Source organism: Heptranchias perlo, chromosome 2, assembly GCF_035084215.1.
Source record: "Heptranchias perlo isolate sHepPer1 chromosome 2, sHepPer1.hap1, whole genome shotgun sequence".
NCBI classification, from domain to species: domain Eukaryota; kingdom Metazoa; phylum Chordata; class Chondrichthyes; order Hexanchiformes; family Hexanchidae; genus Heptranchias; species Heptranchias perlo.
Genome location: NC_090326.1, coordinates 150,436,585 through 150,461,885, shown reverse-complemented (window position 1 = coordinate 150,461,885; position 25,301 = coordinate 150,436,585). Strand labels below are relative to the sequence as shown.

The window sequence follows — 25,301 nt, the reverse complement described above, 5'->3', positions numbered from 1 at the left end:
ACGGATGAACGGACACCGCGCAACAATTGCCAGACAGGAGGGTTCCCTGCCAGTCGGGGAACACTTTAGCAGTCAAGGACATTCAGCCACCGATCTTCGGGTAAGCGTTCTCCAAGGCGGCCTTCGAGACACACGACAACGCAAAATCGTCGAGCAGAAGTTGATAGCCAAGTTCCACACCCATGAGGACGGCCTCAACCGGGATCTTGGGTTCATGTCACGCTACACGTAACCCCACCAGCAAAAAGGGGGAAAAAAAGTTATGTTTTTAATATTCTCTCTCTCTCTCTCTCTCTCTCTCTCTGCCATTTGGGTTTCTTTCTGTCTGTCTGTGTAATTGACACAATGTATATCCAGTGTACTGGGACGTGCTGTTCTCCGTGACTGGCCTGTTTGAATAACAACGACACCTTTTGATTGGTGTGATGCTGTCCCAGCCTAGTATAAGATATACGATTTGAGAACCTTTTCACTCACTCACTTGACGAAGGGGATAATCTCCGAAAGCTTGTGATTTTAAAATAAATTTGTTGGACTATAACCTGGTGTTGTAAGATTCCTTACATTTGTTGGAGATGGTCATTGCCTGGCACTTGTCTGGTACAGATGTTACTTGCCAGGTACAGATGTTACTTGCCACTTATCTGCCCAAGCCTGGTTGTTTTCCAGGTCTTGCCTTATCGACGGCCTTTTGAAAATCCAAATATATTACATCTACTACATTGCCCTTGTCTACCCTTTCTGTTACCTCTTCAATTTATTCAATAAGGTTGGTCAAGCATGAACTTCCCTTTTGAAATCTGTGCTGACTATTCTTTATTATATTTTCGGTTTCTAGGGGGTAAATTTTAACTCTCAGCCAGGAAGGGAGAGCTGGGAAGGATTTTCAGGTGCGAAACCCGGAAGGTAAGTGGGCGGGTCGTGATTTGTGATCACGACTTTATGGGGGCCATCATTGGCACTTCCGGGTTTCGTGCCCAGCAGTCAGCCAGATTGAAAGGCTGGCTGCCTGTCGGCAGTGAAAAGAGCTGCACATCAGAGAGGGGGGTGGGAGGAAGAGAGAGATCATAAGGCAAAAATTGGAGGGTGGGGATGGTGGGGGATGTGGACGACATCGGGGGGTCGGTCAGCATTGTGGATCGGGAGGGTCAGCCACCATCGTGGATCAGGAGGGTCAGTTAGCATTGTGGATCGATGTGGGGGGTGGTGGTGGTTAGCTAGTGTTAGCGTAAAATTTGGGCTGTTGGGTTAAAGGCAACGATGAAGTGACTATTGTGTGCATGGCGGTGGTCATTACCCTAAAACCACACCGAAATGCGCTTTGTGTAGATTAGACTAACCCTAATTAAAGCTTAAACATAACACTTGACTACTAACAAAATGGACACTACTAAACAAAATGGATTCTGTGACTGTGGGAAAGACAGTTAGAAGTGCTGAGTTTGTATATTCCAAAACTGACTTACAGTCTGGGAATACAAAAGACATTTCACAACGAACTGATAAAAACTACAGAACCAGACTGAATAGACAAAGACCATACTGTCTTAAGGTGATAACAGTTGTTTTAATATGATTGGAAGTCCGTAGTTGCTGTGCGGGCTTAATTGGTTAATGTGTGTAATCAAGATTAATGATGTAAAAGCTACTGAAAGTCTGTATTTTAAAGGTATAAAAAGCGTGACAACCATTTTAAAGTTGAGGAGGTAGTTGCGACACTGCGGAGCGTCCAGTTCTTCTCCCAAAGTACTTTGTCCAATAAACTGCATGTTGAATCTTTAAGTCTGACTTCGAGTGGTGATTTTCCCACAACACTAGCATTGTAGATCAGGAGGGTCAGCCACCAATCATGGATCAGGGGGTCAGTTAGCATCGTGGATAGGGAGGGTCACCCACCATGGTGGATTGGGGGGGGGGGGGGTCAGCCAGCATTGTGGTTCAGGGGGGGGTCGGTCAGCTAGCATTGTGGATCGGGGCAGATCAATTAGCACTATGGATCGGAGGGGGTCAGCCAGCATTGTAGATCGATGGGGGGAGGGTCAGTTAGCATTGTGGATCGATGGGGGGAGGGTCAGTTAGCATTGTGGATCAAGGGGGGGGGGGTCAGCCAGCATCGGGGGTCAGGGTGGGGGCTGTCAGCCAGCATCGGGGGTCAGGGTGGGGGGTGTCAGCCAGCATCGGGGGTCAGGGTGGGGGGTGTCAGCCAGCATCGGGGGTCAGGGTGGGGGGTGTCAGCCAGCATCGGGGGTCAGGGTGGGGGGCTGTCAGCCAGCATCGGGGGTCAGGGTGGGGGGCTGTCAGCCAGCATCGGGGGTCAGGGTGGGGGGCTGTCAGCCAGCATCGGGGGTCAGGGTGGGGGGCTGTCAGCCAGCATCGGGGGTCAGGGTGGGGGGCTGTCAGCCAGCATCGGGGGTCAGGGTGGGGGGCTGTCAGCCAGCATCGGGGGTCAGGGTGGGGGGCTGTCAGCCAGTATCGGGGGTCAGGGTGGGGGGCTGTCAGCCAGCATCGGGGGTCAGGGTGGGGGCTGTCAGCCAGCATCGGGGGTCAGGGTGGGGGGAGGGTCAGCCAGCATCAAGGATCGGGGGGGGGGGGGGGGTCAGCAAGCATTGGGGATCGGGTGGGGGCTGGGGGGGAAGTCAGCCGATCGAGGAGTTCCTGTCAGCCAGGTGAGCTTGTTGGGCCTAGATGAAGCACCCCTACTCCTCTGGGCCCACAAGCAGTGCAATAAAGGCACTCACCTCATGGATCCGGCCCTTCCCACCTGCTTTCACCCTGACGTGATTCGGAGGCGATGGGAAACCCGAACAGGTAAGTTTAAATTTATTTTAATTGTCCAATACACAAAATATTAAGTACCTCAAGTATCTCAATGAGGTAAATTGCCCTTTTAAGTATCGGCCCGCCGCCTTTAAGTAGGGGTGGGACTGCCTGGTGTCTGCTCTCCACACGCAGACAAACCTGCCTGGGTTAAACCCAGAAGTGGGCCGTTGGAGCTGGGATGCGGTCCCGCTCCGAAAACTTTGCATTTTCACTGCCCACCCACCCCCAACCCACACATTCTTGGGGGTTAAAATTTACCCCTAGATGTTTTTCTATTACAGCTTTGAGTCTGGATTCCATTATCTTTCCTACCACCGATGTTAAGCTAATTGGTCTATAGTTCCCTGGACTGGTTCTATCTCCCTTTTTAAATATAGGAATCACATTCGCTGTCCGCCAGTCCTCTGCCACCATTCCCTTTTATAATGAATTTTTCTATATATGTAATAGTGCCCCTGCTATCTCTTCCCTAACTTCTTTTAATATGCACAAATGCTATCCATCCAGACCTGGGGTTTTATCCTCTCTAAGTTTAGTTAGTTTATCAATTATCTCCCCCCTTTCTATCTTAAATGTCTTTACATCTTTTTTGATCTCTTCTTCTAATGTCATGCCCACCATATTAGTCTCCCTGGTAAATACTGAAGCAAAGTCATTATTTAATATTTCTGCCATTTCGCTGTCATTGGCTGTGTATCCCTTAGTGGCCCTATCCCTATCCTGAATTTTCTTTTGTTATTTATGTGTCTGTAGAAAACTTCACTTTTTTTTGATATTCCTTGATAATTTAATTTTGTGGTTTCTCTTTGCCTTCCTAATTGTTTTTTTGACTTCCTTCCTAACCTTTCCATATTCTCTTTTGTCATCCTCTCCTGTGTTGTCTACGTACTTAGTGTGTGCCTTTTTCTTTAGTTTTGATTTGCTCTTATTTCCTTATTCATCCACGGCGTGTCATTACTGGCTAGTTTGTTCTTGCTTTTTAGTGGGATATACTTCTCCTGGACTCTACTGATCATCATTTTAAATGTTTCCCACTGCTGTTCTATTTCTTTGTTTGTCAGTAAATTTTTCCAGTTTATTTTTCCTAGTTCCATTCGCATCCTCTCTTTCTCATCCCCTTAAAAATCAGCTTTTTTTCCCCAATTTATTACTTTGGTCTTTGTCTTACTTATGTCCTTCTCAATCTTTATCTTAAACCTTATTATGTTGTGATCGCTATTGCCTAGATGTTCCCCTAAGCTTACTTCTCTTATCTGTTCTGGTTCATTTCCCATTACTAGTTCCAGCAGTGATTCCTCTCTTGTCAGGCTTTTTACATATTGGGTAAGAAAGGAGTCCTGCACACGTTGTAAAAACTCCATTCCCTGTACCCTTTTACCTACCTCTTCTTGTCAGTTTATTTGGGGGTAGTTAAAGTCTCCCATTATTATTATTGTATGTTCTTTTATCGTTTCACATATTTCTTCCTCCACCTCCTTTCCACTATTAGGTGGTCTGTAATATATCCCTATTAGCATGATCGATCCCTTCTTATCTTTTATTTCAATCCATCTAGATTCTGTTTCTATCCTTCTGTTAGTTATGTCCCTTTTTTCTACAGCCATTATGTTATCCCTAATTAGTACAGCTACTCCACCACTCCTCCCCCTTCTTCCTTCGCTATCCTTTCTGATTAAGTTATAACCTGCAATATTTAGTTGCCAGTCCTGTCCTTTATGTAGCCATGTTTCAGTTAGTCCTACTACATCTGGTTCCTCGCTTTGGATTATTGCCTGCAGTTCCCCCGTTTTATTTCGGATGCTGTGTACATTGCTGGACAGGCAATTTAAATCACCTTTAGCAGTTGTTCCTTTTACTTTTACAGTTTTTAACCTTATCATTCCTGTTGTGTTTATTTCAGTTATTTTATTGTTTCCCACTTGGAGTATTTAAGGTTTCTACAACGAGACCAGACTTTACTCTGGTCTCTTTTTCTTACTTTTTTTTAACTAATATTTTAATAATATGAATTCCTCCCCCCCACCCTACCTTTATCAGTTTAAAGTCTTATTAACCACCCTATGTATCCTTTCTGCAAGGACCTTGGTCCCAGCCTGGTTCAGGTGCAGCCTATCCCAACGGTACAGTTCCTTCCTGTCTCAGTACTGGTGCCAGTATCCCATGAAAAGGAACTGCTCTTTCCCACACCAATCCTTCAGCCACGTGTTTACTTTTCTGACCTGTTTGTCCCTATGCCAATTCGCACATGGCTCAGGTAATAATCCTGAGATTACTACCCTGGAGGTACTGCTTTTCAATTTCGTTCCTAACTCCTGATACTCCCTTAGCAGGACCTCCTCCCTATTCTTTCCTCTGACGTAGTCTTTATTATACACTGCTGTCTAGTGTTACATTTACATACTGTACATTAATATTACATAGAATAGAATCATAGAATCATAGAATCGTTACAGCACAGAAGGAGGCCATTCGGCCCATTGAGCCTGTGCCGGCTCTTTGTAAGAGCAATCCAGTTAGTCCCATTCCCCCGCTCTTTCCCCGTAGCCCTGCAAATTGTTTCCCTTCAAGCATTTATCCAATTCTTTTTTGAAAGCCACGGTTGAATCTGCTTCCACCACCCTTTCAGGCAGTGCATTCCAGATCATAACTACTCGCTGCGTAAAAAAGTTTTTCCCTCACGTCGCCTTTAGTTCTTTTGCCAATCACCTTAAATCTGTGTCCTCTGGTTCTCGACCCTTCCGCCAATGGGAACAGTTTCTCTTTATTTATTTTCTCTAAACCCTTTATATACTGTACTTAAATATTACATTATACACTACCCTCTAGTGTTACATCACAGACTGTCTGCTAGTGTTACATTTACACACTTACTTTAATATTACATTATACCCTGCCATCTAATGTTAATTACACACTGTACTTTAATATTACATTATACCCTGCCATCTAATGTTACATTACACACTGTACTTTATTACATTATACCCTGCCATCTAATGTTACATTACACACTGTACTTTAATATTACATTATACCCTGCCATCTAATGTTACCTTACACACTATACTTTAATATTACATTATACATTGCACTCTAGTGCTACCTTATAGAGTGTCCCCTAGTTTTAAATCACAAACTGTCTGCTATTGATACATTACACAGTGTACATTAATATTACATTATACACTTCCCTATAGTGCTACACTACTCATTGTCAGCTAGTGATACATTTACACTCTGTACTTTAATATTGCTTTATACACTGCCCTCCAGTGTTTTTTGCACACTGTAATTTAATATTACATTGTACACTGCCCTCTAGTGTTATATTACATGCTGTCTGTTAGTGATACATTTAAACACTGTCCATTAATATTACATTATACACTGACCTATAGTGTTATATTTACAGACTGTACTTTACTATTACATTATACACTGCCCCCTGGTGTGTCATCACAAGCTGCCTGCTAGTGATACATTTACACACCATACTTTAATAATACATTATACACTGCTCTAAAGCGTTACATTATACACTGTACGCTAATGTTATATTATACACTATCCTCTGGTGCTACATTATACACTGTCCTCTACTGCTGCCTCATACACTGCCCTCTAGTGTCATATCACAATCTGTCTGCTAGTGCTACATTACACGTTACACACTACTTTAACATCGCATTATAGGAACATAGGAACATTCAGCCTCTCGTGCCTGCTCCGCTATTTGATAAGATCATGGCTGATCTGTGATCTAGCTCCATATACCCGCCTTTGACCCATATCCCTTAATACCTTTGGTTGCCAAAAAGCTAGCTATCTCACATTTAAATTTAGCAATTGAGCTAGTATCAATTGCCGTTTGCGGAAGAGAGTTCCAAACTTCTACCACCCTTTGTGTGTAGAAATGTTTTCTAATCTCGCTCCTGAAAGGTCTGACTCTAATTTTTAGACTGTGCCCCCTACTCCTAAAATCCCCAACCAGCGGAAATAGTTTCTCTCTATCCACCCTATCTGTTCCCCTTCATATCTTATAAACTTTGATCAGATCACCCCTTAACCTTCTAAACTCTAGAGAATACAACCCCAATTTGTGTAATCTCTCCTCGTAACTTAACCCTTGAAGTCCGGGTATCATTCTAGTAAACCTACGCTGCACTCCCTCCAAGGCCAATATGTCCTTCCGAAGGTGCGATGCCCAGAACTGCTCACAGTACTCCAGGTGCGGTCTAACCAGGATTTTGTATAGCTGCAGCATAACTTCTGCCCCCTTGTACTCTAGTCCTCTAGATATAAAGGCCAACATTCCATTAGCCTTCTTGATTATTTTCTGCACCTGTTCATGACACTGCAATGATCTATGTACCTGAACCCCAATGTGAGTTCCTACCCACTATCTCTACTCTCTGTTGCCTTTCGCTCAGCCAACTTCCTAACCTAGTCCGTACTTTTCCCTCGATTCCATGGGCTTCTATCTTAGCTAGCAGTCTCTTATGTGGGACCTTAGTAAATGCCTTCTGGAAGTCCATATAAATAACATCCATTGACATTCCCCTGTCCACTACTTTAGCCACCTCTTCAAAAAATTCAATCAGGTTTGACAGGCATGACCTACCTTTCACAAATCCATGCATTATACACTGCCCTCTAGCTTTACATTATATACTGTCCTCTAGAGATACCTGATATACTGTCCTCTCGTGCTTTGTTCCTCACTGTCCTCTACAACAAGGACAACTTGTATTTATATAGCGCCTTTAATGTAGTAAAACGTCCCAAGGCGCTTCACAGGAGCAATTTTCAAACCAAATATGACACTGAGCCACATAAGGAGAAATTAGGACAGGTGAAGCTTGGTCAAAGATGTAGGTTTTAAGGAGCATCTTAAAAGGAGGAGGGAGAGTTAGAGAGGCAAAGAGGTTTAGGGAGGGAATTCCAGAGTTTAGGGCGTAGGCAGCTGAAGACACAGCCGCCAATGGTGGAACGATTAAAATTGGGGATGCACAAGAGATTAGAATTGGAAGAGTGCAGAGATCTCAGAGGGTTGTAGGGCTGAAGAAGCTTACAGAGATAGGGAGAGGCGAGGCCATAGAGGGATGTGTAAACAAGGATGAGAATTTTTAAATCAAGGCATTCCTGGACCGGGAGCCAATGTAGGTCAGCGAGCACAGGGGTGATGGGTGAATGGGACTTGATGCGAGTTAGGATACGGGCAGCATATGGATGAGCTCAAGTTTACATTGGAATAGTTGAGTCTAGTGGTAACAAAGGCATGGATGAGGATTTCAGCAGCAGATGAGCTAAGGCAGGGGCGGTATTTCATTACACACTGCACGTTGAAGTCACATTATACACTGCCCTCCAGTGTTGCATTACACACTGTCCGCTAGTGAGACATTTACATATTGTACATTAATATTACATTATAGGTGTCCTGTACTGTAACATTACACACTGTATATTAAAATTACATTATACATTGCCCTCTAGTGTTATATTACACACTGTACTTTAATAACACATTATACACTGCCCTCTAGTGTTGCATTACAGACTGTTAGTGATACATTTATATACTGTACATTAATATGTTATAGATGCCCTGTACTGTTACATTACACATTGTACTTTAATATGATATTATGTACTGTCCTCTAGTGTTAGATTAAATACTGCCTGCTAGTGATACATTTACACACCATATTTTAACATTCCGCGACACACTGCCCCCCAGTGTCCCGCTACACACTGCCCCCCAGTGTCCCGCTACACACTGCCCCCCCGTGTCCCGCTACACACTGCCCCCCAGTGTCCCGCTACACACTGCCCTCCAGTGTCCCGCTACACACTGCCCCCCAGTGTCCCGCTACACACTGCCCCCCAGTGTCCCGCTACACACTGCCCCCCAGTGTCCCGCTACACACTGCCCCCCCGTGTCCCGCTACACACTGCCCCCCAGTGTCCCGCTACACACTGCCCCCCAGTGTCCCGCTACACACTGCCCCCCAGTGTCCCGCTACACACTGCCCCCCAGTGTCCCGCTACACACTGCCCCCCAGTGTCCCGCTACACACTGCCCCCCAGTGTCCCGCTACACACTGCCCCCCAGTGTCCCGCTACACACTGCCCTCCAGTGTCCCGCTACACACTGCCCCCCAGTGTCCCGCTACACACTGCCCCCCAGTGTCCCGCTACACACTGCCCCCCCGTGTCCCGCTACACACTGCCCCCCAGTGTCCCGCTACACACTGCCCCCCAGTGTCCCGCTACACACTGCCCCCCAGTGTCCCGCTACACACTGCCCTCCAGTGTCCCGCTACACACTGCCCCCCAGTGTCCCGCTACACACTGCCCCCCAGTGTCCCGCTACACACTGCCCTCCAGTGTCCCGCTACACACTGCCCCCCAGTGTCCCGCTACACACTGCCCCCCAGTGTCCCGCTACACACTGCCCCCCAGTGTCCCGCTACACACTGCCCTCCAGTGTCCCGCTACACACTGCCCCCCAGTGTCCCGCTACACACTGCCCCCCAGTGTCCCGCTACACACTGCCCCCCCCGTGTCCCGCTACACACTGCCCCCCAGTGTCCCGCTACACACTGCCCTCCAGTGTCCCGCTACACACTGCCCCCCAGTGTCCCGCTACACACTGCCCCCCCGTGTCCCGCTACACACTGCCCCCCAGTGTCCCGCTACACACTGCCCCCCAGTGTCCCGCTACACACTGCCCCCCAGTGTCCCGCTACACACTGCCCCCCAGTGTCCCGCTACACACTGCCCCCCAGTGTCCCGCTACACACTGCCCTCCAGTGTCCCGCTACACACTGCCCCCCAGTGTCCCGCTACACACTGCCCCCCAGTGTCCCGCTACACACTGCCCCCCAGTGTCCCGCTACACACTGCCCCCCAGTGTCCCGCTACACACTGCCCCCCAGTGTCCCGCTACACACTGCCCCCCAGTGTCCCGCTACACACTGCCCTCCAGTATTCCAGTATACACTGCCCTCCAGTGTCCCGCTACACACTGCCCTCCAGTATTCCAGTATACACTGCCCTCCAGTATTCCAATACACACTGCCCTCCAGTATTCCAATACACACTGCCCTCCAGTATTCCAATATACACTGTATTCTAATGTTACTTTATACTGTACTCTAGTACTATAACATACACTGTCCTCTATAGTTACATTATACTTTGTATTCTAGTGCTATGTTATACACTATCATCTAGTGCTATAATGGCCTGGAATTTGCCCTGAGCATTGAACGAACGGCATCAGCTGCTCATTAGATTTAAACTTACCCACAAACGATCCATAGGCTTTAGTGCGGGAACTTCCTCTAATGGGGAGCTGCAAAAAGTGCAGCGTCCTCTCCCGGGCATCGGTGAGCTGTGTGAGCTCTGTCTCCTCAACCAATCAGACTGAAGCATCCTTGAAAAGCTGCGCAGACACAGAACCAGGAAGTGAAAGTTACAACAGTAAATTCAATGTAAAATCGGTTAAAGAGAGCAAATTAAAGAGAGGGTAAGAAATATTGACTTCGAAGACAGAGATAAAAGAGTCAGAGGTAAAAAGTAGAATCATAGAAAGGTTACAGCATGGAAGGAGGCCATTCGGCCCATTGAGTCTATGCCAGCTCTACGCACGAGCAATCCAGCTAGACCCACTCCCCCGCCCTATCCCCGTAGCCCTGCACATTTTTTCGTTTCAAGTACTTATCCAGTTCCCTTTTAAAGGCCACGATTGAATCTGCCTCCACCACTCCCTATAAAGAAATAAAAATAATTAAAAATTGTTTTAAATCTCCAACAACAATTAAAATCAGAAGAAATGAGACGCCACATTTTTAAAGTTAATTTTCAGTGCCAGAGAGGTTGTTTGGCAGTCATTAAGACTTACCACACCATTATAAGTTAGTTTAGACCTAAAAAACCCAGTGTACCTTTTTCTGTGTGGATTGGTTTGTTTCCAGCTAAGTAGTGCAGCAACTTTGTGGGGGTTCATTCATTTCACCGGTGAGCTGTCCTTCCCACGCAGCTTTAGACCAGCAGGGAATCTCCAAGGGAAACTTTCAGATTTACACATTTGACTGCATGCTCGCCAGGGGTTGATCTTCCATTTGCCATTAAATAATGGTGAGTGCTGTTCAGCTCTCTGTTATTTTTGGAGCAAATTAGAACCATAGAAAAGATACAGCACAGAAGGGGGCCATTCGGCCCATCGTGTCGGTGCCGGCTCGAAGAACAACCAGGTGCCCATTCTAATCCCACCTTCCAGCACCCGATCCATAGCCCTGCAGCTTACAGCACTTTAGGTGCAGGTCCAGGTACTTTTTAAAAGAGCTGAGGGTCCCCGTCTCTAACACCAAATTCCGAGCCATTATCCATTGTACTCTACTGCTACAATACACACTTTCCTCTAGTGCTATGTTATACACTGTACTCTAGTGCTATATTACTGTACTTTAATATTACATTGTACACTGCATTACCGTGTTGCATTACACACTATATTTTATTATATTATACACTGCCCTCTAGTGTTATGTTACACACTGCACTTTAGTATTACATTATACACTGCCCTCGAGAGTTACATTACACATTTACTTTAATATTACCTTCTATAGTGTTACCTTCTATACTGTACTCCAGTGCTATATTATACACGCTCCTCTGGTGTTATATCATACACTGTCCTCTAGCACTACCCTATACATGATCTCTAGTGTTACATTACAAACTGTCTGCTACAATACATACTGTACATTAATATTACGTTATAGACTGCCATCTAGTGTTACGTTACTCATTGTCTGCTAGTTATACATTTATACTCTGCACTTTAATATCAGATTATACACTATCGTCTAGTGTTGCATTATATACTGTCCTCTAATGCTACTTTATTCAGTCATCTGGTTTTACATTATGCACTGTCCTCTAGTGCTACATTATTCACTGTCTTCTGGTGTTACGTTACATACTGTGATTTAATTTCACATTATAAACTGCCATCTAGTGTTACATTACACGCTGTTTGCTAGTGATACATTTACACACTGTACTTTAGTATTACATTATACACTGCCCTCTAGTGTTATAATACACACTGTACTTTAGTATTACATTATACACTGCCCTCTAGGTGTTACATTACACAATATCTGCTAATGATAGATTTACACACTGTACTTTAATATTACTTCACACACTTTACTTTAATATCACATTATACACTGCCCTCTATTGTTACATTAAACATTGTACTTTAACATTACATTATACACTGCCTTCTAGTGCTCCATACACATGATATTATAGTGCTATATTACTCACTGCCCTCTAGCTTTACATCACAAACTGTCTGCTGGTGCTACATAACACACTGTACATTACTATTACATTATACGCTGCCTTCTGGTGTTACATTACTCACTGTCCGCTAGTGATACATTTACACGATGCACTTTAATATTACATTATATACGTCCCTATAGTGTTATATTACTCACTGTCAGCTAGTGATACATTTACACACTGAGCTTTAATATTACATTATACACTGTCCTATGGTGTTATAATATATACTATCCTCTAGTACTACATTATAAACTGTCCTCTAGTGCTACATCATTCACTGTCAGCTAGTGTTACATTATACGCTGTCCTCTAATGCTATATTATACATTGTCCTAAGGACATAAGAACATAAGAAATAGGAGCATGAGTAGGCCATATGGCCCCGTGAGCCTGCTCTGCCATTCAATAAGATCATGGTTGATCTTCTACCTCAACTCCACTTTCCCGCCTTATCCCCATATCCCTTGATTCCCTTAGTGTCCAAAAAACGATCGATCTCAATCTTGAATATACTCAACGACACAGCATCCACAGCCCTCTGGGGTAGAGAATTCCAAAGATTCACAACTCTCTGAGTGAAGAAATTCCTCCTCATCTCAGTCCTAAATGGCCGACCCCTTATCCTGAGACTATGACCTCTAGTTCTAGACTCTCCAGCCAGGGGAAACAGCCTCTCAGCATCTACCCTGTCAAACCCTCGAAGAATTTTATATATTTCAATGAGAATGACCTCTGATTCTTCTAAGCTCCAGAGAATATAGGCCCATTCTACTCAATCTATCCTCATAGGACAACTTTCTCATCTCAGGAATCAATCTATTGAACCTTCATTGCACCCTCTTTAAGATAAGTATATCATTCCTTAGGTAAGGAGACCAAAACTGTACACAGTACTCCAGCTGTGGTCTCACCAGAGCCCTATATAATTGGAGCAAGACTTCCTTACTCTTATACTAAACCCCCTTGCAATAAAGGCTAACATACCATTTGCCTTCCTAATTACATTCTATACCTGCATGTTAATGCCTCTTGTGCAACATTACACACTGTCCTCGAGTGCTCTATTATAAACTTATCTCTAGTGCAATATTATACACTTAAATCTAGTGCTACAATATACCCCAACCTCTATATTACATACTGTATATATTGCACAATTACCCCAGTGCTATATTATAAATGATCCCCTAGTGCTATATTATAAATGATCCCCTAGTGCTATATTATAAATGATCCTCTAGTGCTACTCTATACACTTACCTCTAGTGCTACATTATACACTTACCTCTAGTGCTACATTATACACTATCCTCTAGTGCTACATTATACACTATCCTCTAGTGCTACATTATACACTATCCTCTAGTGCTACATTATACACTATCCTCTAGTGCTACATTATACACTATCCTCTAGTGCTACATTATACACTATCCTCTAGTGCTACATTATACACTATCCTCTAGTGCTACATTATACTCTGTTCCCTGGTGCTGTATTATAAACTTACCTCTAGTGCTATATTATACACTCTCTTCTAGTACGATATTATAAACTTACCTCTAGTGCTATATTATATACTCTCTTCTAGTACTATGTTATACACTTACCTCTAGTGCTACATTATACACTATCTTCTCGTGCGAGAATATGCACTGTCCTCCAGTGCTATATTATACACTGTACTATAGTGCTACATTATACACAGTGCTCTAGTGCTATACTATACCATTTACTCTAGTGCTTTATTTTACACTGTACCCTAGTGCTATATTATACACTGCCCTCTAGTTTTACGTTATACATTGTGCTCTAGTGTTACCTTATACATTGTCCTCTAATGCTACATAATACACTGTACTCTAGCACTACATTATACACTGTCTCTTGTGTTATATTACAAACTGTCCTCTAGTGCTATATTATACACTGTCCTCTAGTGCTATATTGTTCTCTGTACTCTAGTGGTACATTATATAGTGTACACTACTTGTACATTATACACTGTCCTCTAGTGTTATATTACACACTGTACATTAATATGACATTACATTGCTAGTGATACATTTACACACCACACTTTAATATTACATTGTACAGTTCCCTATAGTGTTACATTACTCACTGTAAGCTAGTGATAAATTTACGCACCACACTTTAAAATTACATTATACACTGTCCTCTAGAGTTACATTGCTCACTGTCAGCTAGTGATGTACTACATTTACACATCATACTTTAATGTTGCATTATATACTGCCCTCTAGTGTTACATTATATACTGTCCTCCAGTGCTATATTAGACACACAGAAAATGCTGGAGAGGCTCAGCAGGTCAGGCAGCATCTGTGGAGAAAGAAACAGAGTTAACATTTCAGGTCGAAGACCTTTCGTCAGAACTGGAAGATGTTAAAGAGAAATGGTTCTGCTGTTGCCATTCACAGCTACTCCTGACCAATCTTTTGTTTCTTAACCTGTCCCATTACCACCCTCCTTGTCTTGCACCATCATCCCTTTTGTCATTTAATCACTCCTGCCCTCTACCCTATCACAGACCTTCCCTGTTGTTCTTTCCTCCCCACCCCTCCCTCCCCCCTTTCCCTGGCTCTGTACTTGCTTAAAAAGTTTAACTCTTTAACATCTTCCAGTTCTGATGAAAGGTCTTCGACCTGAAACGTTAACTCTGTTTTTTTCTCCACAGATGCTGCCTCACTTGCTGAGTATTTCCAGCATTTTCTGTTTTTATTTTAGATTTCCAGCATCTGCAGGATTTTGCTTTTGCTATATTATACACTGTCCTCTAGTGCTACATTACACACTACTTTAATATTAGTGTTACATTATATACTGTCCTCTAGTGTTACATTATATATTGTCCTCTAGTGCTGCATTGTTCACTGTCCTCTAGTTACCTTGAGTTACATCGAAACTACAGCACACAAACAGGCCATTCAGCCCAGCTGGTGTATGCCAGCATTCATGCTCCACATGAGCCTCCACCCTCCCTACTTCATCTAACCCTATCAGGATATCCTTCTATTCCTTTCACCCTTATGTGCTTATCTAGATCCCCTTAAATGCATCTATGCTATTTGCCTCAACTACTCCTTGTGGTAGCACGTTCCACATTCTTACCACTCTTTGGGTAAAGATGTTTCTCCTGAATTCCCTATTGCATGTATTAGTGACTATTTTATATTTATGACCTCTAGTTTTTGACTCCCCCACAAGTGGATACATTTTCTCGATCAAATCCTTTCATTATCTTAAAGACCGCCCATCAAGTCACCCCTCAGCCTTCTCTTTTCTAGAGAAAAGAGTCCCAGCCTCTTCAGCCTATCCTGATAAGGATATCCTCTCAGTTTTGGTATTATACACTATCCTCTAGTGTTGTATTTTACACTGCTGTTTGTGCTATATAATACACTGTCCTCTAGTGCTATATTATACACTGTCCTCTAGTGCTATATTATACACTGTCCTGTAGTGCTATATTATACACTGTCCTCTAGTGCTATATTATACACTGTCCTCTAGTGCTATATTATACACTGTCCTCTAGTGCTATATTATACACTGTCCTCTAGTGCTATATTATACACTGTCCTCTAGTGCTATATTATACACTGTCCTCTAGTGCTATATTATACACTGTCCTCTAGTGCAATATTATACACTGTCCTCTAGTGCTATATTATACACTGTCCTGTAGTGCTATATTATACACTGTACTCTATTGCAATATTATACACTGTCCTCTACTGCTATATTATACACTGTCCTCTAGTGCTATATTATACACTGTCCTCTAGTGCTATATTATACACTGTCCTCTAGTGCTACATTATACACTGTCCTCTAGTGCTACATTATACACTGTCCTCTAGTGCTACATTATACACTGTCCTCTAGTGCTATATTATACACTGTCCTCTAGTGCTATATTATACACTGTCCTGTAGTGCTATATTATACACTGTCCTGTAGTGCTATATTATACACTGTCCTCTAGTGCTATATTATACACTGTCCTCTAGTGCTATATTATACACTGTCCTCTAGTGCTATATTATACACTGTCCTCTAGTGCTATATTATACACTGTCCTCTAGTGCTATATTATACACTGTCCTCGAGTGCTATATTATACACTGTCCTCTAGTGCTATATTATACACTGTACTCTAGTGCTATATTATACACTGTCCTCTAGTGCTATATTATACACTGTCCTCTAGTGCTACATTATACACTGTCCTCTAGTGCTATATTATACACTGTCCTCTAGTGCTACATTACACACTGTCCTCCAGTGCTATATTACACACTGTACTCTAGTGCTATATTATACACTGTCCTCTAGTGCTATATTATACACTGTCCTCTAGTGCTATATTATACACTGTCCTCTAGTGCTATATTATACACTGTCCTCTAGTGCTATATTATACACTGTCCTCTAGTGCTATATTATACACTGTCCTCTAGTGCTATATTATACACTGTCCTCTAGTGCTATATTATACACTGTCCTCTAGTGCTACATTATACACTGTCCTCTAGTGCTATATTATACACTGTCCTCTAGTGCTATATTATACACTGTCCTCTAGTGCTATATTATACACTGTCCTCTAGTGCTATATTATACACTGTCCTCTAGTGCTATATTATACACTGTCCTCTAGTGCTATATTATACACTGTCCTCTAGTGCTATATTATACACTGTCCTCTAGTGCTATATTATACACTGTCCTCTAGTGCAATATTATACACTGTCCTCCAGTGCTATATTATACACTGTCCTCTAGTGCTATATTATACACTGTCCTCTAGTGCAATATTATACACTGTCCTCTAGTGCTATATTATACACTGTCCTCTAGTGCAATATTATACACTGTCCTCTACTGCTATATTATACACTGTCCTCTAGTGCTATATTATACACTGTCCTCTATTGCAATATTATACACTGTCCTCTAGTGCTATATTATACACTGTCCTCTAGTGCTATATTATACACTGTCCTCTATTGCAATATAATACACTGTCCTCTACTGCTATATTATACACTGTCCTCTAGTGCTATATTATACACTGTCCTCTAGTGCTATATTATACACTGTCCTCTATTGCAATATTATACACTGTCCTCTACTGCTATATTATACACTGTCCTCTAGTGCTATATTATACACTGTCCTCTATTGCAATATTATACACTGTCCTCTAGTGCAATATTATACACTGTCCTCTAGTGCTATATTATACACTGTCCTCTAGTGCAATATTATACACTGTCCTCTAGTGCAATATTATACACTGTCCTCTAGTGCAATATTATACACTGTCCTCTACTGCTATATTATACACTGTCCTCTAGTGCAATATTATACACTGTCCTCTAGTGCTATATTATACACTGTCCTCTATTGCAATATTATACACTGTCCTCTAGTGCTATATTAAACACTGTCCTCTATTGCAATATTATACACTGTCCTCTACTGCTATATTATACACTGTCCTCTAGTGCTATATTATACACTGTCCTCTAGTGCAATATTATACACTGTCCTCTACTGCTATATTATACACTGTCCTGTAGTGCTATATTATACACTGTCCTCTAGTGCTATATTATACACTGTCCTCTAGTGCTATATTATACACTGTACTCTATTGCAATATTATACACTGTACTCTATTGCAATATTATACACTGTACTCTAGCATTTTATTATACAGTACTCCAGTGCTACATTACACACTGTACTCCAGTGCTACATTACACACTGTCCTCCAGTGCTACATTACACACTGTCCTCCAGTGCTACATTATACACTGTCCTCTAGTGCTACATTATACACTGTCCTCTAGTGCTACATTATACACTGTCCTCTAGTGCTACATTATACACTGTCCTCTAGTGCTATATTATACACTGTCCTCTAGTGCTATATTATACACTGTCCTCTAGTGCTATATTATACACTGTCCTCTAGTGCTATATTATCATAGAATCATAGAATCATAGAAGTTACAACATGGAAACAGGCCCTTCGGCCCAACATGTCCATGTCGCCCAGTTTATACCACTAAGCTAGTCCCAATTGCCTGCACTTGGCCCATATCCCTCGATACCCATCTTCCCCATGTAACTGTCCAAATGCTTTTTAAAAGACAAAATTGTACCCGCCTCTACTACTGCCTCTGGCAGCTCGTTCCAGACACTCACCACCCTTTGAGTGAAAAAATTGCCCCTCTGGATCCTTTTGTATCTCTCCCCTCTCACCTTAAATCTGTGCCCCCTCGTTATAGACTCCCCTACCTTTGGGAAAAGATTTTGACTATCGACCTTATCTATGCCCCTCATTATTTTATAGACTTCTATAAGATCACCCCTTAACCTCCTACTCTCCAGGGAATAAAGTCCCAGTCTGTCTAACCTCTCCCTGTAAGTCAAACCATCAAGTCCCGGTAGCATCCTAGTAAATCTTTTCTGCACTCTTTCTAGTTTAATAATATCCTTTCTATAATAGGGTGACCAGAACTGTACACAGTACTCCAAGTGTGGCCTCACCAATGCCCTGTACAACTTCAACAAGACATCCCAACTCCTGCATTCAATGTTCTGACCAATGAAACCAAGCATGCTGAATGCCTTCTTCACCACCCTATCCACCTGTGACTCCACTTTCAAGGAGCTATGAATCTGTACTCCTAGATCTCTTTGTTCTATAACTCTCCCCAACGCCCTACCATTAACGGAGTAGGTCCTGGCCCGATTCGATCTACCAAAATGCATCACCTCACATTTATCTAAATTAAACTCCATCTGCCATTCATCGGCCCACTGGCCCAATTTATCAAGATCCCGTTGCAATCCTAGATAACCTTCTTCACTGTCCACAATGCCACCAATCTTGGTGTCATCTGCAAACTTACTAACCATGCCTCCTAAATTCTCATCCAAATCATTAATATAAATAACAAATAACAGCGGACCCAGCACCGATCCCTGAGGCACACCGCTGGACACAGGCATCCAGTTTGAAAAACAACCCTCGACAACCACCCTCTGTCTTCTGTCGTCAAGCCAATTTTGTATCCAATTGGCTACCTCACCTTGGATCCCATGAGATTTAACCTTATGTAACAACCTACCATGCGGTACCTTGTCAAATGCTTTGCTGAAGTCCATGTAGACCACGTCTACTGCACAGCCCTCATCTATCTTCTTGGTTACCCCTTCAAAAAACTCAATCAAATTCGTGAGACATGATTTTCCTCTCACAAAACCATGCTGACTGTTCCTAATTAGTCCCTGCCTCTCCAAATGCCTGTAGATTCTGTCCCTCAGAATACCCTCTAACAACTTACCCACTACAGATGTCAGGCTCACTGGTCTGTAGTTCCCAGGCTTTTCCCTGCCGCCCTTCTTAAACAAAGGCACAACATTTGCTACCCTCCAATCTTCAGGCACCTCACCTGTAGCGGTGGATGATTCAAATATCTCTGCTAGGGGACCCGCAATTTCCTCCCTAACCTCCCATAACGTCCTGGGATACATTTCATCAGGTCCCGGAGATTTATCTACCTTGATGCGCGTTAAGACTTCCAGCACCTCCCTCTCTGTAATATGTACACTCCTCAAGACACTGTCCTCTAGTGCTATATTATACACTGTCCTCTAGTGCTATATTATACACTGTCCTCTAGTGCTATATTATACACTGTCCTCTAGTGCTATATTATACACTGTCCTCTATTGCAATATTATACACTGTCCTCTATTGCAATATTATACACTGTCCTCTATTGCAATATTATACACTGTCCTCTATTGCAATATTATACACTGTCCTCTATTGCAATATTATACACTGTCCTCTATTGCAATATTATACACTGTACTCTAGCATTCCATTACACACTGTACTCCAGTGCTACATTACACACTGTACTCCAGTGCTACATTACACACTGTCCTCCAGTGCTACATTACACACTGTCCTCCAGTGCTACATTATACACTGTCCTCTAGTGCTATATTATACACTGTCCTCTAGTGCTATATTATACACTGTCCTCCAGTACTACATTACACACTGTCCTCCAGTGCTACATTACACACTGTCCTCCAGTGCTACATTATACACTGTCCTCCAGTGCTACATTATACACTGTCCTCCAGTGCTACATTATACACTGTCCTCTAGTGCTATATTATACACTGTCCTCTAGTGCTATATTATACACTGTCCTCTAGTGCTATATTATACACTGTACTCTAGTGCTATATTATACACTGTACTCTAGTGCTATATTATACACTGTACTCTAGTGTTATATTATACACTGTACTCTAGTGTTATATTATACACTGTACTCTAGTGCTATATTATACACTGTCCTCTAGTGCTATATTATACACTGTCCTCCAGTACTACATTACACACTGTCCTCCAGTGCTACATTACACACTGTCCTCCAGTGCTACATTATACACTGTCCTCCAGTGCTACATTATACACTGTACTCTAGTGCTATATTATACACTGTACTCTAGTGCTATATTATACACTGTACTCTAGTGTTATATTATACACTGTACTCTAGTGTTATATTATACACTGTACTCTAGTGTTATATTATACACTGTACTCTAGTGCTATATTATACACTGTACTCTAGTGTTATATTATACACTGTACTCTAGTGCTATATTATACACTGTACTCTAGTGCTATATTATACACTACTCTAGTGCTACATTATACACTGTACTCTAGTGCTATATTATACACTGTACTCTAGTGCTATATTATACACTGTACTCTAGTGCTATATTATACACTGTACTCTAGTGCTATATTATACACTGTACTCTAGTGCTATATTATACACTGTACTCTAGTGCTATATTATACACTGTACTCTAGTGCTATATTATACACTGCCTTCTAGTGTTACACCACAAAATGTCTGCTGATGCTATATTACACATTGTACATTAATATCACATTTCATTACTAATGATACATTTACACACCACACTTTATTACATTGTACAGTTCCCTATAGTGTTACATTACTCAGTCACCTGGTGATACATTTACACACTGTGCTTTAAAATTACATTATACACTGCCCTCTGGTGTTACATTATATACTGTCCTCTAGTGCTGCATTATACACTGTCCTTCAGTGTTACATTGTAGATTGTATTTGAGTGTTATATTATACACTGTACTCTAGTGCTATATTATACAATTTCCTCGAGTGCTATATTATACACTGTAGTGCGATATTATACCCTGTTTTCTATTGTTACATTATACACTTCCCCTTCCCATGGAACCTTCCCATGCAAGGGTAAGAGATGTGACACCTGCCCTTTCCCCATCTCCCTTCTCACTATCCTGGGCCACAAACACTCTTTCGAGGTGAAACAGCAGTTTACTTGTACTTCCTTCAATTTAGTGTATTTGCTGCTCACGATGCAGTCTCCTCTACATTGGGGAGACCAAACGCAGACTGGGTGATCGCTTTGCTGAACATCTCTGTTCAGTCCGCAAGCCTAACCCTGGCCTGCCGGTCATTTGCTATTTTAATTCTCCGTCCCACTCCCACTCTGACCTCGGCTTCCTACATTGTTACAATGAAGCTCAGCAGAAGCTTGGGGAACCGTATCTCATCTTTCGTTTAGGCACTTTACAACCTTCCAGACTCAACATTGATTTCAATAACTTCAGATCATAACCACTGCTCCCCTTTTTATCGGACAGCAGGTGTTAGTAATGGTTCTGTTTTGCCATTTACAATTCCTCGAGACCCATCTTTTGTTTCTTTGTTTGTCCCATTACCACCCCCCTTTGCCTTGCACCAACATCCCTTTTGTCATTTAATCACTCCTGCCCTCCATCCTATCACTGTTCTTTCCTCTTTCCACCCCAACCCACCCCCACCCCACAACTTCCCCCACCCCAACCTACCCCCACCCCACAACTTCCCCCCACCCCACAACGTCCCCCCACCCACACCCACACCCCACCTCGCCCCCCTTTCCCTGGTGCAATACTGACTTAAAAACTGTTAAATCTCTAACTTCTCCCAGTTCTGACGAAAGGTCATTGACCTGAAACATTAACTCTATTTCTCGCTCCACAAATGCTGCTTGACCTGCTGAGTATTTCCAGCATTTTCTGTTTTTATCACATTATACACGGTTGTCTGGTATTACATTACAAACCATACTGTAGTGTTACATTATAAACTGTCCTCTAGTGTTACATTATACACCGTCCTCTAGTGTTACATCATACACCGTCCTCTAGTGTTACATCATACACCGTCCTCTGGTGTTACATCATACACCGTCCTCTGGTGTTACATCATACACCGTCCTCTGGTGTTACATCATACACCGTCCTCTGGTGTTACATTATACACCGTCCTCTGGTGTTACATCATACACTGTCCTCCGGTGTTACATCATACACTGTCCTCCGGTGTTACATCATACACTGTCCTCCGGTGTTACATCATACACCGTCCTCTGGTGTTACATTATACACCGTCCTCTGGTGTTACATCATACCCTGTCCTCCGGTGTTACATCATACACTGTCCTCCGGTGTTACATCATACACTGTCCTCCGGTGTTACATCATACACTGTCCTCCGGTGTTACATCATACACTGTCCTCCGGTGTTACATCATACCCTGTCCTCCGGTGTTACATCATACCCTGTCCTCCGGTGTTACATCATACCCTGTCCTCCGGTGTTACATCATACACTGTCCTCCGGTGTTACATCATACACTGTCCTCCGGTGTTACATCATACACTGTCCTCCGGTGTTACATCATACACTGTCCTCCGGTGTTACATCATACACTGTCCTCGAGTGTTACATCATACACTGTCCTCGAGTGTTACATTATACACTGTCCTCGAGTGTTACATTGTAGATTGTATTCGAGTGTTATATTATACACTGTACTCTAGTGCTATATTATACAATTTCCTCGAGTGCTATATTATACACTGTAGTGCGATATTATACCCTGTTTTCTATTGTTACATTATACACTTCCCCTTCCCATGGAACCTTCCCATGCAAGGGTAAGAGATGTGACACCTGCCCTTTCCCCATCTCCCTTCTCACTATCCTGGGCCACAAACACTCTTTCGAGGTGAAACAGCAGTTTACTTGTACTTCCTTCAATTTAGTGTATTTGCTGCTCACGATGCAGTCTCCTCTACATTGGGGAGACCAAACGCAGACTGGGTGATCGCTTTGCTGAACATCTCTGTTCAGTCCGCAAGCCTAACCCTGGCCTGCCGGTCATTTGCTATTTTAATTCTCCGTCCCACTCCCACTCTGACCTCGGCTTCCTACATTGTTACAATGAAGCTCAGCAGAAGCTTGGGGAACCGTATCTCATCTTTCGTTTAGGCACTTTACAACCTTCCAGACTCAACATTGATTTCAATAACTTCAGATCATAACCACTGCTCCCCTTTTTATCGGACAGCAGGTGTTAGTAATGGTTCTGTTTTGCCATTTACAATTCCTCGAGACCCATCTTTTGTTTCTTTGTTTGTCCCATTACCACCCCCCTTTGCCTTGCACCAACATCCCTTTTGTCATTTAATCACTCCTGCCCTCCATCCTATCACTGTTCTTTCCTCTTTCCACCCCAACCCACCCCCACCCCACAACTTCCCCCCACCCCAACCTACCCCCACCCCACAACTTCCCCCCACCCCCATCCCAACCCCCACCCCACAACGTCCCCCCACCCACACCCACACCCCACCTCGCCCCCCTTTCCCTGGTGCAATACTGACTTAAAAACTGTTAAATCTCTAACTTCTCCCAGTTCTGACGAAAGGTCATTGACCTGAAACATTAACTCTATTTCTCGCTCCACAAATGCTGCTTGACCTGCTGAGTATTTCCAGCATTTTCTGTTTTTATCACATTATACACGGTTGTCTGGTATTACATTACAAACCATACTGTAGTGTTACATTATAAACTGTCCTCTAGTGTTACATTATACACCGTCCTCTAGTGTTACATCATACACCGTCCTCTAGTGTTACATCATACACCGTCCTCTGGTGTTACATCATACACCGTCCTCTGGTGTTACATTATACACCGTCCTCTGGTGTTACATCATACCCTGTCCTCCGGTGTTACATCATACACTGTCCTCCGGTGTTACATCATACACTGTCCTCCGGTGTTACATCATACACTGTCCTCCGGTGTTACATCATACCCTGTCCTCCGGTGTTACATCATACCCTGTCCTCCGGTGTTACATCATACCCTGTCCTCCGGTGTTACATCATACACTGTCCTCCGGTGTTACATCATACACTGTCCTCCGGTGTTACATCATACACTGTCCTCCGGTGTTACATCATACACTGTCCTCGAGTGTTACATCATACACTGTCCTCGAGTGTTACATTATACACTGTCCTCGAGTGTTACATCATACACTGTCCTCTAGAGTTACATCATACACTGTCCTCGAGTGTTACACTATACACTGTCCTCGAGTGTTACACTATACACTGTCCTCGAGTGTTACACTATACACTGTCCTCGAGTGTTACACTATACACTGTCCTCGAGTGTTACATCATACACTGTCCTCGAGTGTTACATCATACCCTGTCCTCGAGTGTTACATCATACCCTGTCCTCTAGAGTTACATTATACACTGTCGTCTAGCGTTACATGATACACTGTTCTATAGCGTTACATGATACACTGTCCTCTAGTGTTACATTATTCCCTGTTTTCTGGTGTTACATTATACCTTGTTCTATAGTGTTACATTGTATAGTGTTTCAAATGTTACATAATACACTGTCCTCTGGTGGTACATTATACCCTGTTCTATAGCGTTACATTATACACTGTCCTCTAGTGTTACATTATTCCCTGTTTTCTGGTGTTACATTATACACTGTCCTCTAGTGTTACATTATACCTTGTTCTATAGTATTACATTGTATACTGTTTCAAGTCTTACATTATACACTATCTTCCAGTGTTGCATTATACCCTGC

The 25,301-nt window shown here is 42.9% G+C and overlaps 1 long non-coding RNA gene across 2 annotated transcripts in view; it reads right to left on the bottom strand.

Annotated features, from left to right (window-relative positions):
* LOC137334533 (uncharacterized) overlaps positions 1-25,301 on the bottom strand; it is an 86,680-nt gene that overhangs the window by 8,222 nt on the left and 53,157 nt on the right. For both annotated transcript variants that reach the window (XR_010966168.1, XR_010966169.1), the window contains exon 2: positions 10,132-10,270. This is a non-coding gene — a long non-coding RNA (uncharacterized lncRNA). The remainder of the gene's footprint in view (positions 1-10,131; positions 10,271-25,301) is intronic.